This window comes from Pongo pygmaeus, chromosome 3, assembly GCF_028885625.2.
Source record: "Pongo pygmaeus isolate AG05252 chromosome 3, NHGRI_mPonPyg2-v2.0_pri, whole genome shotgun sequence".
Classification (NCBI taxonomy): domain Eukaryota; kingdom Metazoa; phylum Chordata; class Mammalia; order Primates; family Hominidae; genus Pongo; species Pongo pygmaeus.
This window is the reverse complement of record NC_072376.2, coordinates 94,502,383-94,518,474: the sequence shown is the minus strand read 5'-3', so window position 1 is coordinate 94,518,474 and position 16,092 is coordinate 94,502,383. Positions and strand designations below refer to the sequence as shown.

Here is a 16,092-nt window from a genome sequence, read left to right as displayed (position 1 = left end):
GTCAGTTCTAAGTGGATCTTGATTAACAGACACTGGAGACAATAGAGAACTGGGTAAATAAGCCTTCCTCTTTTTTCCCTTTACTGGACTGCTCCAGGATGGTTACTTCTTGTAGCCAATTACAGAGAAGTCCCTGTACCAAGTAAACTCCTGCTGAGTGAGCTGTTGTGTCTCTGCAGATTGTTGTGAACTGGCTGGTGGCTGGTTCCACCTTCCTAGGTGACGCAGCAATGCATTGCTTCACATCTTTCCTTTCATCCCTTCCCTTTCCTCTCGCTGAAGCCTTTTTGGGCTTGCAACTTCCTAATAAAAATTTAGCACTTTAATTCTTACCTCAAATTCTGCTTCCTGAAGGATTCATGCTAAGACATCACTCAATGTATATTTTGTGATGATTATCCTAACTAGCAGACCTTAAGACTATGGATGATTGTAAGATTCAGTGAACTCTGATATTTCCAGAAATGCTTGTTTTAAAAGTAGTTCAAAGGTCCCATTTCTCCATGGTATTAAGCTGTAGTTATTGAAGTTCACTAAAAAAAATTCTTATTGAGAAAAATAAGATGACCTCCTCATCATATATGATTATCTTTTCCTGATCATACATGTAATACATATTCATTGCAGAAATATCAAAAGATAAAATAAACTAGAGGAAAGATAGTAATTATAACACAGACACCACAGTTGGTTGATTTCTTTTTAGCCATTATCTCTCTTTATATATGCATATGCAAGTATGTATGTATATGGATGTGTATATATATCTATATATAGATATTTACATACATCTTTTTATAAAAATAGGACCAAGAAATCCATTCTGTTTTGAAGCCAGCATTTTACATTCAGCATGTTATGGATATATTTCCATCCCATTAGTTCTATATTATTCTTTTGCCTCACTGTATAATATTCCATAATTTTTATAGGATGGCCTAATATTAAGTAGGCTGTTGTGAGAATCAAATATATAGAAATATATTTAAGTGTTATTAGTAAACTATAAAACATGATACTAGTATAAATTATAATTATTCTTATTTGCTGAACTAGAAAGTTGAAGATATTTTGTTTGTGGCTATGTTTTTCTGTCTAATTTATCACTTTAGTCTTTGTTTTTTCTGAGTCATCCATTCAGAAGAGGTTAAAATAATAGTGACTGAAATTAGTGAAACTTTTTCTGCTGTAGTGTATGAGATTTGAATTCTGCTGCTCTGAAGATAATGCGTGAAGGGTCTTGTGTGAGTTTAAGTTATTTTGCCTCTTTGGAGGGCTGGTGAAGCTGACTAATAAATGAACTCATTTTGTCTAACTTCTTTATGCATGCTTATGTTTTTACATTCCTAACAAGAAATGCATGACCACTGCAAACTCTTAAGGAGCAAATGTGCAGTGTAATTTCAGACCTGTCAACCCTTTCTGACACTGCTGAATGACTTTTGCTGTGCAAAGAATAATGTCACCTGGAGGGGCTATAATAATGAGGAATTTTAAAATCAATAACAGATAGAACTTGTCAGTGCCAAGGTTTAAATTGTTAGGTAAATTAGGCACAAGTGCCTAGTGGTCATTGTCATTTCTTCATGATTATCAGGATTTCACTTACTGGAAGACCAGAAAGCCAAGCGGGTGATTTGAGTGTCTCCTAAAGGAGATATATATGTATATATGCATGTATGTGTGTGTATATATACGTATGTGTGTGTGTGTGTATATATACGTGTGTGTGTGTATATATGTGTGTGTGTATATATATATATTATTATTATTTTTTTTTAACCTAAGAGTGAATTCCTGGGTTTGGATAGGAATTGGCAGAGCATTGGGTCTTGTGTATTGAAATAATCTTTAGTTAAACAAGTTGTTAAACATCATCATTTTACATTACAGGCTACATAATATAAGACACTGCTTGTTTGGCAGCTTAAGACAAGGTTTCATTTTACTCAAGTATTTGACTATGGTGTTCTTGACAGTCAAGGCATTTTTCAATTTTGAAGATTCTTTGAGGATTTTACTTGAGTCAGAAAACCTCAGTAAAAGGAACAAAGAGTTTCCTTTAAGAGTAAACAATTCTGAATTTGGCCCAGAAAAATGTGGATTGTTCCTTAGCACAGCATTCTTTTTTTTCAGGCAGGGTTAATAATGATTAATGTTTTATTTATAATATTAGCTTGAGAAACTGCAAGGCTGTTACTTCAGAAACCTGCCCGAGGAATCAGAGAGGATCATTCCCTTTTCTGAGAAAGACACTGTTCATTGTTATACCTGCAGGAGGCTGAGAAACACCTCTAGCGTGCTTCGAGCTTCCCTCACTTTCCAAGCTGCTGAGGGAATTACCTCATTGCTGCTCACCCTCTCCTCCCTCAGCCTTCATTGGAGAGATGGATGTTAAGCTGCAATTAAATACCTAGAAATTTATTGGTGTTATAATAAAAACATATGTAGTATTCCTCTAATCAACTTGCAATGTGGTGATGAAGCAGGGGAAGCACGAAATTGACAAAATTGTTTAAGCGTTTTTAACAGTACTGTTTAGAGTTTTGGATTCTATTACTGTCAAAACACAAATTCACCTCCTGTGGTGCCAATCAGAATGTTTGTTTTTCTTATTTATCAGTTAAGCACTTTTGTGTTTACCTTATTAAAGGGTATTTTTTTTTGTGGGGCAGGGAGGGAAGCAGGGTGGTAGCTATTTATGAATATTGGTTATTAAGATGTGCAACTTTGGATCTACTTCCTCTTAGAAAATAGATTCTAACTAAGATTTGTGGTTACTCTTCAGTGACATTTGATGTGGTTTTCTTTAGCAAAGCTACCTTTTGTTCAATCCCAGTAGGCTTTGCAAATGATTTCTTTATACTCCTTTTCTTCTATGAGTCTTAGAGAATGGCTTGTCCCTCCTGTGAGCTGTCACTCAGCCATTAGTTAGCGTGTGTCAGTAAGGAGGCAGTCCTAGGAGAGGTCGAGAAAGAACTTAAAGTTAGGGATGGCCTGTGCAGACACAATACCAACTCTGTCATCATTGTCCCCTCAGATTCAGCCAATGAACCCCCCCATATTATTTCCAGAGACTTCACCATCCTTCTCTGTTACCACATTGGCTTTTACATATTTGTTTCCTGGTTACTCTTTGATTGCTCCAAGTGTGGACAGGTAACAACCACACCGAGGACCTACTCCTTTTCAGAAGACACAAAGGAAAGACATTATTTCTCTTTCCTCTTCAATGGTGTGGACATTCTGCCTACATTTGTTAGTGACATTTTGTTATTGATTGTGGAGATCTGATGTGGGCCCAGGAACATGTTGAAGGGAAAAGAGGATTTCCCATTCTTCAGAGCTGCTTTTCAGCTACATAATTGTGCTTTATTAAAAGCATCATGTCTGGTGCATAGTAGTTGCTTAGAAATATTTGTTAAACTGTTAAAAGTAATATTTAACTTTTGCAGAGTGCTTACAATATGCTGGACACTCTTTTAAGTGCTTTATATGCTCTAGCTCATTTAACAGATGAATGAATGTTAGGAAAGATAACAGAAGAAATTGCCTTTCAGCTGGTCAGATGCTAAACTGGTCAATATTTTATTAAAATTCCCAGACATGTTCAAATTCACTTTTGAGGCTGGTAGAAATATTTACTATATGTACCCAGCACTGAAAAATTTTCACTTTCAATTTCTGCAATCAAGGTAGGTGTTTAAATCTCAGGGATCTGAAGGAATAGAAATAAATTTCTCTCTCTCTTTTTTCAGATCTGATAGAGTGAGTGATGTCTGGAAGTTGCTATTGTAAATTAAAATTATTAAATCTTAGTAGTATTTTCTCACACATGTTTGAAAATGGATATTATAATTTTATACCACAATGCTTATATAATAACAAACTCTTAGCAGATTGTTTGTGATCATACAGTTTTTCCTAAGAGTTCTTTTGCAGGGAGAACATGACTGTCCAGAATATTATAAGAATAATTCATGCACATTAATAAGCAACATGCAGTACCTTATACATCTTTGTTGTAGTCAGTGCCTTTTGCTTAGGATCTCAATAAATGTTCGCTGAATTCAATAAAGATAATTTGGAAAACACACAAAATATCTACATTCTCATCAATAAACACATCCACTATTAGTGTTTAGAGGAGTTTCATTCCAGATATTTTTTTTTCCGAAAGGATAGCAAGCACATCTTTTATTTATTACAATCTTTGTAACTATTATTTCAACTATATTTTCAAAATGGAAATATCTTTATATCCTTTTTCTTGTTATAACAGGAAAGATATAACAAATTCAAACATTTAGAAATGCATTAAGTACCAAATGAAAATTTTTTATAATTTTACTTCCCATAGATAACATGTTTAACTGTTTTATTCATCATTTGAAATACCTACTTATTATTCCATTCAGTTGGTATAACCATAATTTACTTAGCTTTTTCATTATTATTGGGTATTTAAGATTTTTCTTCAAATTTTTGCTGTTATAAATACTCTAATGAATATCGTTGCACACAAAGCATTTCCTATATTTATTTCTCTGAGACAAATTTCTCAAAATGGAATTACTGAGTAAAAGGCTATGAATGAATGATAGGCCTTTGATAAATATTTTAAATTACTTTCAAAATGGTTATGCCAATTTATATTTTCAACAGGGGTATATAAAAAGATCAGGTTCACAACATTGTTGCCAGGATGGACTATTATTCAACAAAACACTTGCTAATTTCATGAAAAAACATAGCACTTTTTTACTGTAGTTTTATTTGCATTTCTTTAATTTCTGTTAGAACATTTCCCAATGTTGGTTTGTCAGTTGTAGTTTCTTTTGTGGAAAAGTTTCTTTTGTGGATTGTTTATTTGTTATAAGGCTATCAGGTTCATCTTATTGTATATGTGAACCTGTAAGTTGTAAAAAGATTAATCACTTACTGCAAAAGCTAAATTTTTTCTCAGTTCATGCCTTTTAATTTTTTTTTTTGATTTGGAGAGATTTCCAATTTCTGTGCAGTAAGGCTATTGATCTTGTATCTTCATTGCTTTTGAGCTTAGGAATTCCTTCTTCTTCCAGAGGTTTTATAGTTTTTCTTTTTCTTTTTTCTGTTTGTCACACATAATTGATGCTGCAGGGGCAGGAGGAGACCTGGAGGAGTGTGTGGGGGCAAAGGGCTGCAGGTAGGGACAGGGCAAGTGCTGAGGCCTGGCTATTGGGCAGGGAAGACAGTTTCCACTGAATGCACAAGGGATGAGCAGCAGCTGGTACTCCAGGGGCAGGTGCTACTTCACAAGCACGTACAGCAAGACATAGTCTGTGACCAGGCTCTGCCTGCAGCAGAGGAAGAGAAGGGACAGATAGAATCAGCACTCCCTCACCCAGCACCTTCCCCTTCCACCCACTGAGAGTTTTTCTATGCTACAAGCTGTAACTACTCCACTTTTTGATCCATCTGGAGATTATTATAGTTATGGCAAAAGAGGGAATTCTCTATTAGTTTGTTTTTCACATTTTTATTTTGTTTTATTTTTTGAGACAGGGTCTCATTCTGTCACCCAGGCTGGAGTGCAGTGGCACAATCATGGCTCACTGCAGCCTTGACCTCCAGGGCTCAATAGATCTCCCGCCCCAGCCTACCAAGTAGCTGTGACTACAGGCGCACACCACCGTGCCCACCTAAATTTTTTCTATTTTTTATAGAGACAGGGTTTCATTATGTTGCCCAGGGTGGTCTTGAACTTCTGGGTTCAAGTGATCTTCCCACCTTGGCCTCCCAAACTGTTGGGATTAAAGGTATGAGGCACTGTGCCCAGCTGTTTTTCACATTTTCATCTCATTTTCTCAACATCATTTATTAAGTAACTTTTTCCTTCTCTCCTGATTTATAATGACTACAATATCATACTTTAAATGTTTAGGGTCTAAGTTTTAGGGCGACAGGGTCTAATTCTGGTTATTTATTTGAATTTAGGCATATGAGCCTTTTATTATTTGTATATATATTATTTTAACTACCTTAATTTTGTAGTTGGTTCAGCACAGTTTTTGAGAGCTTACATGTATACAGTTCAGTAACTTACAAATTTTTATTTGTAAATATTCTTACCCGCTTATTCTTTCAGATGAATTTCAGAACACTTAAAGTCTTCTTAATCCTGTTGGAATTTTAAATACAAATATACATTTTGGAAGCCTTTATATATTTATCATAATTTTCGTATTCTTTTTTTTTATATACACACATATATACACATACTGAACTTGAATATATATACACACACTATATATATATACTGTACACACACACACACACACACAAACACACCCTGTATTTTCTTTTTTTTTTAAAAACTTTATTTTGTATTTATTTTACCATTAACACCTTATTTATGTTTTTGTCTTATTTTATTGTCCAGAACTTGCACATAAATGGTAAATAGTAATGAAGTTTTCTCCTTATGTCTCAATAGCACTTATTTCATGTCTTTTTTTTTTTAATTTATTTTTTTATTTTTTTTCTCTCGATATTATCTTTATTTTCACATTAGAGTGTTTTTTTTCTTTTTATTATTATTATTATTATACTTTAGGCTCTATGGTACATGTGCGCAACGTGCAGGTAAGTTACATATGTATACATGTGCCATGCTGGTGCGCTGCACCCACCAACTCGTCATCTAGCATTAGGTATATCTCCCAATGCTATCCCTCCCCCTACCCCCACCCCACAACAGTCCCCGAAGTGTGATGTTCCCCTTCCTGTGTCCATGTGTTCTCATTGTTCAATTCCCACCTATGAGTGAGAATATGCAGTGTTTGGTTTTTTGTTCTTGCGATAGTTTACTGAGAATGATGATTTCCCATTTCATCCATGTCCCTACAAAGGATGTGAACTCATCATTTTTTATGGCTGCATAGTATTCCATGGTGTATATGTGCCACATTTTCTTAATCCAGTCTATCATTGTTGGACATTTGGGTTGGTTCCAAGTCTTTGCTATTGTGAATAATGCCGCAATAAACATACGTGTGCATGTGTCTTTATAGCAGCATGATTTATAGTCCTTTGGGTATATACCCAGTAATGGGATGGCTGGGTCAAATGGAATTTCTAGTTCTAGATCCCTGAGGAATTGCCACACTGACTTCCACAAGGGTTGAACTAGTTTACAGTCCCACCAACAGTGTAAAAGTGTTCCTATTTCTCCACATCCTCTCCAGCACCTGTTGTTTCCGGACTTTTTAATGATTGCCATTCTAACTGGTGTGAGATGGTATCTCATTGTGGTTTTGATTTGCATTTCTCTGATGGCCAGTGATGGTGAGCATTTTTTCATGTGTTTTTTGGCTGCATAAATGTCTTCTTTTGAGAAGTGTCTGTTCATGTCCTTCGCCCACTTTTTGATGGGGTTGTTTGTTTTTTTCTTGTAAATTTGTTGGAGTTCATTGTAGATTCTGGATATTAGCCCTTTGTCAGATGAGTAGGTTGCGAAAATTTTCTCCCATTTTGTAGGCTGCCTGTTCACTCTGATGGTAGTTTCCTTTGCTGTGCAGAAGCTCTTGAGTTTAATTAGATCCCATTTGTCAATTTTGGCTTTTGTTGCCATTGCTTTTGGTGTTTTAGACATGAAGTCCTTGCCCATGCCTATGTCCTGAATGGTATTGCCTAGGTTTTCTTCTAGGGTTTTGATGGTTTTAGGTCTAACATTTAAGTCTTTAATCCATCTTGAATTGATTTTTGTATAAGGTGTAAGGAAGGGATCCAGTTTCAGCTTTCTACATATGGCTAGCCAGTTTTCCCAGCACCATTTATTAAATAGGGAATCCTTTCCCCATTTCTTGTTTTTGTCAGGTTTGTCAAAGATCAGATAGTTGTAGATATGTGGCATTATTTCTGACGGCTCTGTTCTGTTCCATTGATCTATATCTCTGTTTTGGTACCAGTACCATGCTGTTTTGGTGACTGCAGACTTATAGTATAGTTTGAAGTCAGGTAGCATGATGCCTCCAGCTTTGTTCTTTTGGCTTAGGATTGACTTGGCGATGCGGGCTCTTTTTTGGTTCCATATGAACTTTAAAGTAGTTTTTTCCAATTCTGTGAAGAAAGTCATTGGTAACTTGATGGGGATGGCATTGAATCTGTAAATTACGTTGGGAAGGATGGCCATTTTCATGACATTGATTCTTCCTACCCATGAGCATGGAATGTTCTTCCATTTGTTTGTATCCTCTTTTATTTCCTTGAGCAGTGGTTTGTAGTTCTCCTTGAAGAGGTCCTTCACATCCCTTGTAAGTTGGATTCCTAGGTATTTTATTCTCTTTGAAGCAATTGTGAATGGGAGTTCACTCATGATTTGGCTCTCTGTTTGTCTGTTATTGATGTATAAGAATGCTTGTGATTTTTGTACATTGATTTTGTATCCTGAGACTTTGCTGAAGTTGCTTATCAGCTTAAGGAGATTTTGGGCTGAGACAATGGGGTTTTCTAGATATACTATCATGTCATCTGCAAACAGGGACAATTTGACTTCCTCTTTTCCTAATTGAATACCCTTGATTTCCTTCTCTTGCCTAATTGCCCTGGCCAGAACTTCCAACACTATGTTGAATAGAAGTGGTGAGAGAGGGCATCCCTGTCTTGTGCCAGTTTTCAAAGGGAATGCTTCCAGTTTTTGCCCATTCAGTATGATATTGGCTGTGGGTTTGTCATAAATAGCTCTTATTATTTTGAGATACGACCCATCAATACCTAATTTATTGAGAGTTTTTAGCATGAAGAGTTGTTGAATTTTGTCAAAGGCCTTTTCTGCATCTGTTGAGATAATCGTGGTTTTTGACTTTGGTTCTGTTTATATGCTGGATTACATTTATTGATTTGCGTATATTGAACCAGCCTTGCATCCCAGGGATGAAGCCCACTTGATCATGGTGGATAAGCTTTTTGATGTGCTGCTGGATTCTGTTTGCCAGTATTTTATTGAGGATTTTTGCATCAATGTTCATCAAGGATATTGGTCTAAAATTCTCTTTTTTTGTTGTGTCTCTGCCAGGCTTTGGTATCAGGATGATGCTGGCCTCATAAAATGAGTTAGGGAGGATTCCCTCTTTTTCTATTGATTGGAATAGTTTCAGAAGGAATGGTACCAGCTCCTCCTTGTACCTCTGGTAGAATTCGGCTGTGAACCCATCTGGTCCTGGACTTTTTTTGGTTGGTAAGCTATTGATTATTGGCACAATTTCAGCTCCTGTTATTGGTCTATTCAGAGATTCAAATTCTTCCTGGTTTAGTCTTGGGAGGGTGTATGTGTTGAGGAATTTATCCATTTCTTCTAGATTTTCTAGTTTATTTGCGTAGAGGTGTTTGTAATATTCTCTGATGGTAGTTTGTATTTCTGTGGGATCGGTGGTGATATCCCCTTTATCATTTTTTATTGCATCTACTTGATTCTTCTCTCTTTTTTTCTTTATTAATCTTGCTAGCGGTCTATCAATTTTGTTGATCCTTTCAAAAAACCAGCTCCTGGACTCCTTGAGTTTTTGAAGGGTTTTTTATGTCTCTATTTCCTTCAGTTCTGCTCTGATTTTAGTTATTTCTTGCCTTCTGCTAGCTTTTGAATGTGTTTGCTCTTGCTTTTCTAGTTCTTTTAATTGTGATGTTAGGGTGTCAATTTTGGATCTTTCCTGCTTTCTCTTGTGGGCATTTAGTGCTATAAATTTCCCTCTACACACTGCTTTGAATGCATCCCAGAGATTCTGGTATGTTGTGTCTTGGTTCTCGTTTGTTTCAAAGAACATCTTTATTTCTGCCTTCATTTCGTTATGTACCCAGTAGTCATTCAGGAGCAGGTTGTTCAGTTTCCATGTAGTTGAGCGGTTTTGAGTGAGATTCTTAATCCTGAGTTCTAGCTTGATTGCACTGTGATCTGAGAGATAGTTTGTTATAATTTCTGTTCTTTTACATTTATTAAGGAGAGCTTTACTTCCAAGTATATGGTCAATTTTGGAATAGGTGTGGTGTGGTGCTGAAAAAAATGTATATTCTGTTGATTTGGGGTGGAGAGTTCTGTAGATGTCTATTAGGTCTGCTTGGTGCAGAGCTGAGTTCAATTCCTGGGTATCCTTGTTGATTTTCTGTTTCGTTGATCTGTCTAATGTTGACAGTGGGGTGTTAAAGTCTCCCATTATTAATGTGTGGGAGTCTAAGTCTCTTTGTAGGTCACTCAGGACTTGCTTTATGAATCTGGGTGCTCCTGTATTGGGTGCATATATATTTAGGATAGTTAGCTCTTCTTGTTGAATTAATCCCTTTACCATTATGTAATGGCCTTCTTTGTCTCTTTTGGTCTTTGTTGGTTGAAAGTCTGTTTTATGAGAGACTAGGATTGCAACCCCTGCCTTTTTTTGTTTTCCATTTGCTTGGTAGATCTTCCTCCATCCTTTTATTTTGAGCCTATGTGTGTCTCTGCACGTGAGATGGTTTTCCTGAATACAGCACACTGATGGGTCTTGAGTCTTTATCCAATTTGCCAGTCTGTGTCTTTTAATTGGAGCATTTAGTCCATTTACATTTAAAGTTAATATTGTTATGTGTGAATCTGATCCTGTCATTATGATGTTAGCTGGTTATTTTGCTCGTTAGTTGATGAAGTCTCTTCCTAGTCTCAATGGTCTTTACATTTTGGTATGATTTTGCAGTGGCTGGTACCGGTTGTGCCTTTCCATGTTTAGTGCTTCCTTCAGGAGCTCTTTTAGGGTAGGCCTGGTGGTGACAAAATCTCTCAGCATTTGCTTGTCTGTAAAGTATTTTATTTCTCCTTCACTTATGAAGCTTAGTTTGGCAGGATATGAAATTCTGGGTTGAAAATTCTTTTGTTTAAGAATGTTGAATATTGGCCCCCACTCTCTTCTGGCTTGTAGGGTTTCTGCCGAGAGATCCACTGTTAGTCTGATGGGCTTCCCTTTGATGGTAACCCGACCTTTCTCTCTTGCTGCCCTTAACATTTTTTCCTTCATTTCAACTTTGGTGAATCTGACAATTATGTGTCTTTGCTCTTCTCGAGGAGTATCTTTGTTGCGTTCTCTGTATTTCCTGAATCTGAATGTTGGCCTGCCTTGCTAGATTGGGGAAGTTCTCCTGGATAATATCCTGCAGAGTGTTTTCCAACTTGTTTCCATTCTCCCCGTCACTTTCAGGTACACCAATCAGACGTAGATTTGGTCTTTTCACATAGTCCCACATTTCTTGGAGGCTTTGCTCGTTTCTTTTTATTCTTTTTTCTCTAAACTTCCCTACTCGCTTCATTTCATTCATTTCATCTTCCAGGGCTGATACCCTTTCTTCCATTTGATCGCATCGGCTCCTGAGGCTTCTGCATTCTTCACGTAGTTCTCTAGCCTTGGTTTTCAGCTCCATCAGCTCCTTTAAGCACTTCTCTGTATTGGTTATTCTAGTTATACATTCTTCTAAATTTTTTTCAAAGTTTTCAACTTCTTTGCCTTTGGTTTGAATATCCTCCCGTAGCTCGGAGTAATTTGATCGTCTGAAGCCTTCTTCTCTCAGCTCGTCAAAGTCATTCTCCATCCAGCTTTGTTCCGTTGCTGGTGAGGAACTGCGTTCCTTTGGAGGAGGAGAGGTACTCTGCTTTTTAGAGTTTCCAGTTTTTCTGCTCTGTTTTTTCCCCATCTTTGTGGTTTTATCTACTTTTGGTCTTTGATGATGGTGATGTACAGGTGGGTTTTTGGTGTGGATGTCCTTTCTGTTAGTTTTCCTTCTAACAGACAGGACCCTCAGCTGCAGGTCTGTTGGAGTACCTGGCCGGCCGTGTGAGATATCAGTCTGCCCCTGCTGGGGGGTGCCTCCCAGTTAGGCTGCACGGGGGTCAGGGGTCAGGGACCCACTTGAGGAGGCAGTCAGCCTGTTCTCAGATCTCCAGCTGCATGCTGGGAGAACCACTGCTCTCCTCAAAGCTGTCAGACAGGGGCATTTAAGTCTGCAGAGGTTACTGCTGTCTTTTTGTTTGTCTGTGCCCTGCCCCCAGAGGTGGAGCCTACAGAGGCAGGCAGGCCTCCTTGAGCTGTGGTGGGCTCCACCCAGTTCAAGCTTCCAGGCTGCTTTGTTTACCTAAGCGAGCCTGGGCAATGGTGGGCGCCCCTCCCCCAGCCTCGCTGCCGACTTGCTGTTTGATCTCAGACTGCTGTGCTAGCAATCAATGAGACTCCGTGGGCATAGGACCCTCTGAGCCAGGTGCAGGCTATACTCTCCTGGGGCACTGTTTCCTAAGCCCGTTGGAAAAGCACAGTATTCAGGTGGGAGTGGCCCGATTTTCCAGGTGCCGTCTGTCACCCCTGGAAAGGGAACTCCCTGACCCCTTGCGCTTCCCGAGTGAGGCAATGCCTCGCCCCTGCTTCGGCTGGCGCAGGGTGCACTCACCCACTGACCTGCGCCCACTGTCTGGCACTCCCTAGTGAGATGAACACGGTACCTCAGATGGAAATGCAGAAATCACCCGTCTTCTGCGTCGCTCGTGCTGGGAGCTGTAGACCGGAGCTGTTCCTATTCGGCCATCTTGGCTCCTCCCCCCCAATTTTCCTATTCTTATTCAAATATTATTCTATAAATATTTTTGTTTTTTCATGATATATGTATTTCTCATGGAAATTTTCCCTTTAAAATTTTTGTTCTGTCTATAGTAAATAAAATCTATCTACAAATTATATTATCTAATTAGACTACTATATTGGAATGTTATTGATTAAAAAATATTTATGTTCGGCCGGGCGCGGTGGCTCACGCCTGTAATCTCAGCACTTTGGGAGGCGGAGGCGGGCGGATCATGAGGTCAGGATATCGAGACCATCCTGGCTAACACAGTGAAACCCCATCTCTACTAAAAATACAGGAAATTAACCGGGCATAGTGGCGGGTGCCTGTAGTCCCAGCTACTTGGGAGGCTGAGGCAGGAGAATGGCGTGAACCTGGGAGGCGGAGCTTGCAGTGAGCCGAGATCGCACCACTGCACTCCAGCCTGGGCGATGGAGCGAGACTCTGTCTCAAAAAAAAAAAAAAAAAAAAAAAAGTATGTTTTATCTAGCCATTTTTTAAAACTTTTTTTTTAGTTTTACTAGTTATTGGAATTCTGTATTTGGATATTCAAGGTAGCCACTCATCTGCAAATAAGGATAATTTTGTCTTTTTCTTTACTGCATTCATGACTTTTGTTTCATATGTGTAATACTAAATATTGGTAATAGAAAGCTTCTTTATTTTGTGCCTAATTTTAATATTATGCCTGTAGAATTTATTAAGCATGAAGCTGGTTGTTTGTTTGATATAAAAATTACTTTTTGTTTATTGGGTGTTTATTATGTGCCAGGCACTGGGCTATGTACACATGAGGTTAGTGGTGGTGTTTTTATTTGACCTGGGTCTGTTTCACTTCAAAGTCTTTTCTCCTTTTTGTCCTATTTTAAAGCTAGTAATGAAATCAGGAATGGAGGTTAATTTTATTAAATGCCTTTTTGGCAGCTGGGGAGTTTTATTTATTGATGTTATAAATGTATATTTCATCTTTAGTATAAATTGATATTTTTCCTTATTCAAAGAAAGTATTTCAGTAACTTCTATGTATTCATATGTTAGGATTAAAAAAATGAATGACAAGCTGGGGCAAATGATTAAATGGTAAATTATGGATCTTCTTGTTTGGCCTTTTCCATTACAGCATATCATATTCATAAGTTTCTCATTACTGGGCCATTCTTGTTTTCTCTGCTTAATTTTATTTGGTTACCATAGATGATATTTTGTTGAATTATATTTGCTAACATTTTATTTGTAATTTCACTCTTATACTCTTAAATGAAATTTTTCTAAGTCTCCTTCCACTCTTTTCTTTCCTTCCTCTTCCCTTTTCTTCCCTGTCCCTTAGCCTTTCCAAAAAAATTTTTTTGTATATCTTTGTGAAATTTTGGTATTCAGGCTGTATTTGCTTTTCTAGAATTTATGAGGTTGTTTTCCACTTCTTACTTATGTTCTTTCTGGTGCTGGATCCATTTGCTTCATATGATACTATCTGTCCCTCAAATTTTGAAAGAATTCACCTGTAAAACATGATGAGCTGGGAACATAACCATTCTGGTAAACAAGATAAGTCGGAGAGTTATCTTTGAAAATGCCTGCCCTTCTTTGCAAGTTAATTCTCCTTCTAAATGAGAATAATAACAAGAACCTTTGTATCTTTGAGATTAAGCAGTATCTTAAACTGGAATTTTCCTGGTGCAATAATTACATTTGCTGCTCCGTCAGTTCAGACTTGATGGTCTATTGATATTAGTGGTCCCTGAAAAGCTTCTTGATGATTTATTTTGTTCCTGCTCTGCCCAGGTGGCAAACCCACTTATTTTCCTTTTTGTTGGCATATTGAGGGTACAATGTCTTCCTCCTTTGGGAAAAATCATGATGTAGTGCTGAGAGCATGGACTACTTTGGAGATTGATGGATCTGAATTTCCAAGCCAACCACACTGCTTATTATAATGTCAGCTTTTCTCATCTCTCAAGTGAGACTGGAAATAAAGTCAAGCCATTGGTTTTATGGAAAAATTAAGTGAAAAAAATCTTTTTCAAATGCTGAGCACAGATGGTAGCTCTTTTTGTTCAATGCTTCATATTCATTCCTTCTTTTTTATTACACCAACAGTGTCAAAATGTAGTCAGAAATGTAAAAAATGTTAACTTTTTAAGTAAAAATAACTTTATTGAGGTATAATTTACATACAATAAAATGCTTCCATGAATGTGTATGTATATTTTTAATTTTTAATTACTATAGGAACATGATAACTGTGTATATTAATGGGGTACATGTGATGTTCTGATACAGGCATACAATATGTAATAAACACATCAGAGTAAATGGAATATCTATCACCTCAAGTATTTATCATTTCCTTGTGTTAGGGACATTCAAATTCTACTCTTTTGGTTATTTTTAAATACACAGTAAATTATTAATGACTTTAGTCACCCTGTTATACTATCAAATAATAGATTTTATTCATTCTATCTACGTATATTTTTGCACATATTAATCATCCCCACTCCATTTCCCCTAACCCCCATGCTACCCTGCACAGCCTCTGGTAATGATCATTCTACTCTATAGCTTCATGAGTTCAATTGTTTTAATTTTTAGTTCTCACAAATGAGTGAGAACATCTGAAATTTGTCTCTCTGTGCCAGGCTTGTTTCACTTAACATAGTGTTCTCCATTTCCATCCGTGAAACTGACATGAAATGACAGGATTTCATTATTTTTTATGGCTGAATAATATTCTATGGTGTAATATGTGCCACATTTTCTTTGTCTGTTCATTGATTGATGAACACTTAGGTTGATTGTAAATCTTGCCTATTGTGAATAGAGCTGCAATAAACATGGGAGTGTAGGTGTCTCTTCGATATACTGATTTCCTTTCTTTTGGATATAAATCTAGCAGTGGGATTGCTGCATCATATGGTAGCTCTATTTTTAGCGTTTTGAGGAACCTCCATACTGTTCTCCATGGTGGCTATACTAATTTACATTCCACCAACAGTGTATGAGGCTTCTTCTTTCTCCATATCCTCACTAGCATTTGTTATTAGTTTTTGATAACCATTCTAACTGGGGTGTGATGATATCTTATTGTGGTTCTGATTTGCATTTCCCTAATGATTAATGGTATTGAGCATTTTATCATATACCTGTCTGCCATTTTCATGTCTTCCTTTGAGAAATGTCTGTTTAGAACTTTTGCCCATTTTTAAATCAAATTATTTATTGAGTTGTTTGAATTTCTTATTTATTCTGGTTATTAATCCCCTGTCAAATCGGTAGTTTGAAAATATTTTCTCCCATTCTGTGAGTTGTCTCTTCACCTTGTTGATTGTTTCCTTTGCTGTGCAGAAGCTTTTTTACTTGATGTAATCCCATTTGTCCCTTTTTGCTTTGGTTGCCTGTGCTTTTGAGGTATTACTAAAGAAATCTTTGCCCAGATCAATGTCCTGTAGAGTTTCCCCAATGTTTCCTTTTAGTAGCTTCATAGTT

The 16,092-nt window shown here is 37.2% G+C and overlaps 1 long non-coding RNA gene across 1 annotated transcript; it reads right to left on the bottom strand.

The window, feature by feature from the left end:
* Positions 1 to 5,120: 5,120 nt before the first annotated feature.
* LOC134739373 (uncharacterized) lies at positions 5,121 to 12,576 on the bottom strand. The gene is made up of 3 exons (XR_010125969.1): positions 12,488 to 12,576; positions 6,112 to 6,160; positions 5,121 to 5,336 (listed from the first exon to the last, which is right to left on the bottom strand). It is a non-coding gene; the product is annotated as an uncharacterized LOC134739373 (long non-coding RNA).
* Between the last annotated feature and the right edge of the window lie 3,516 nt (positions 12,577 to 16,092).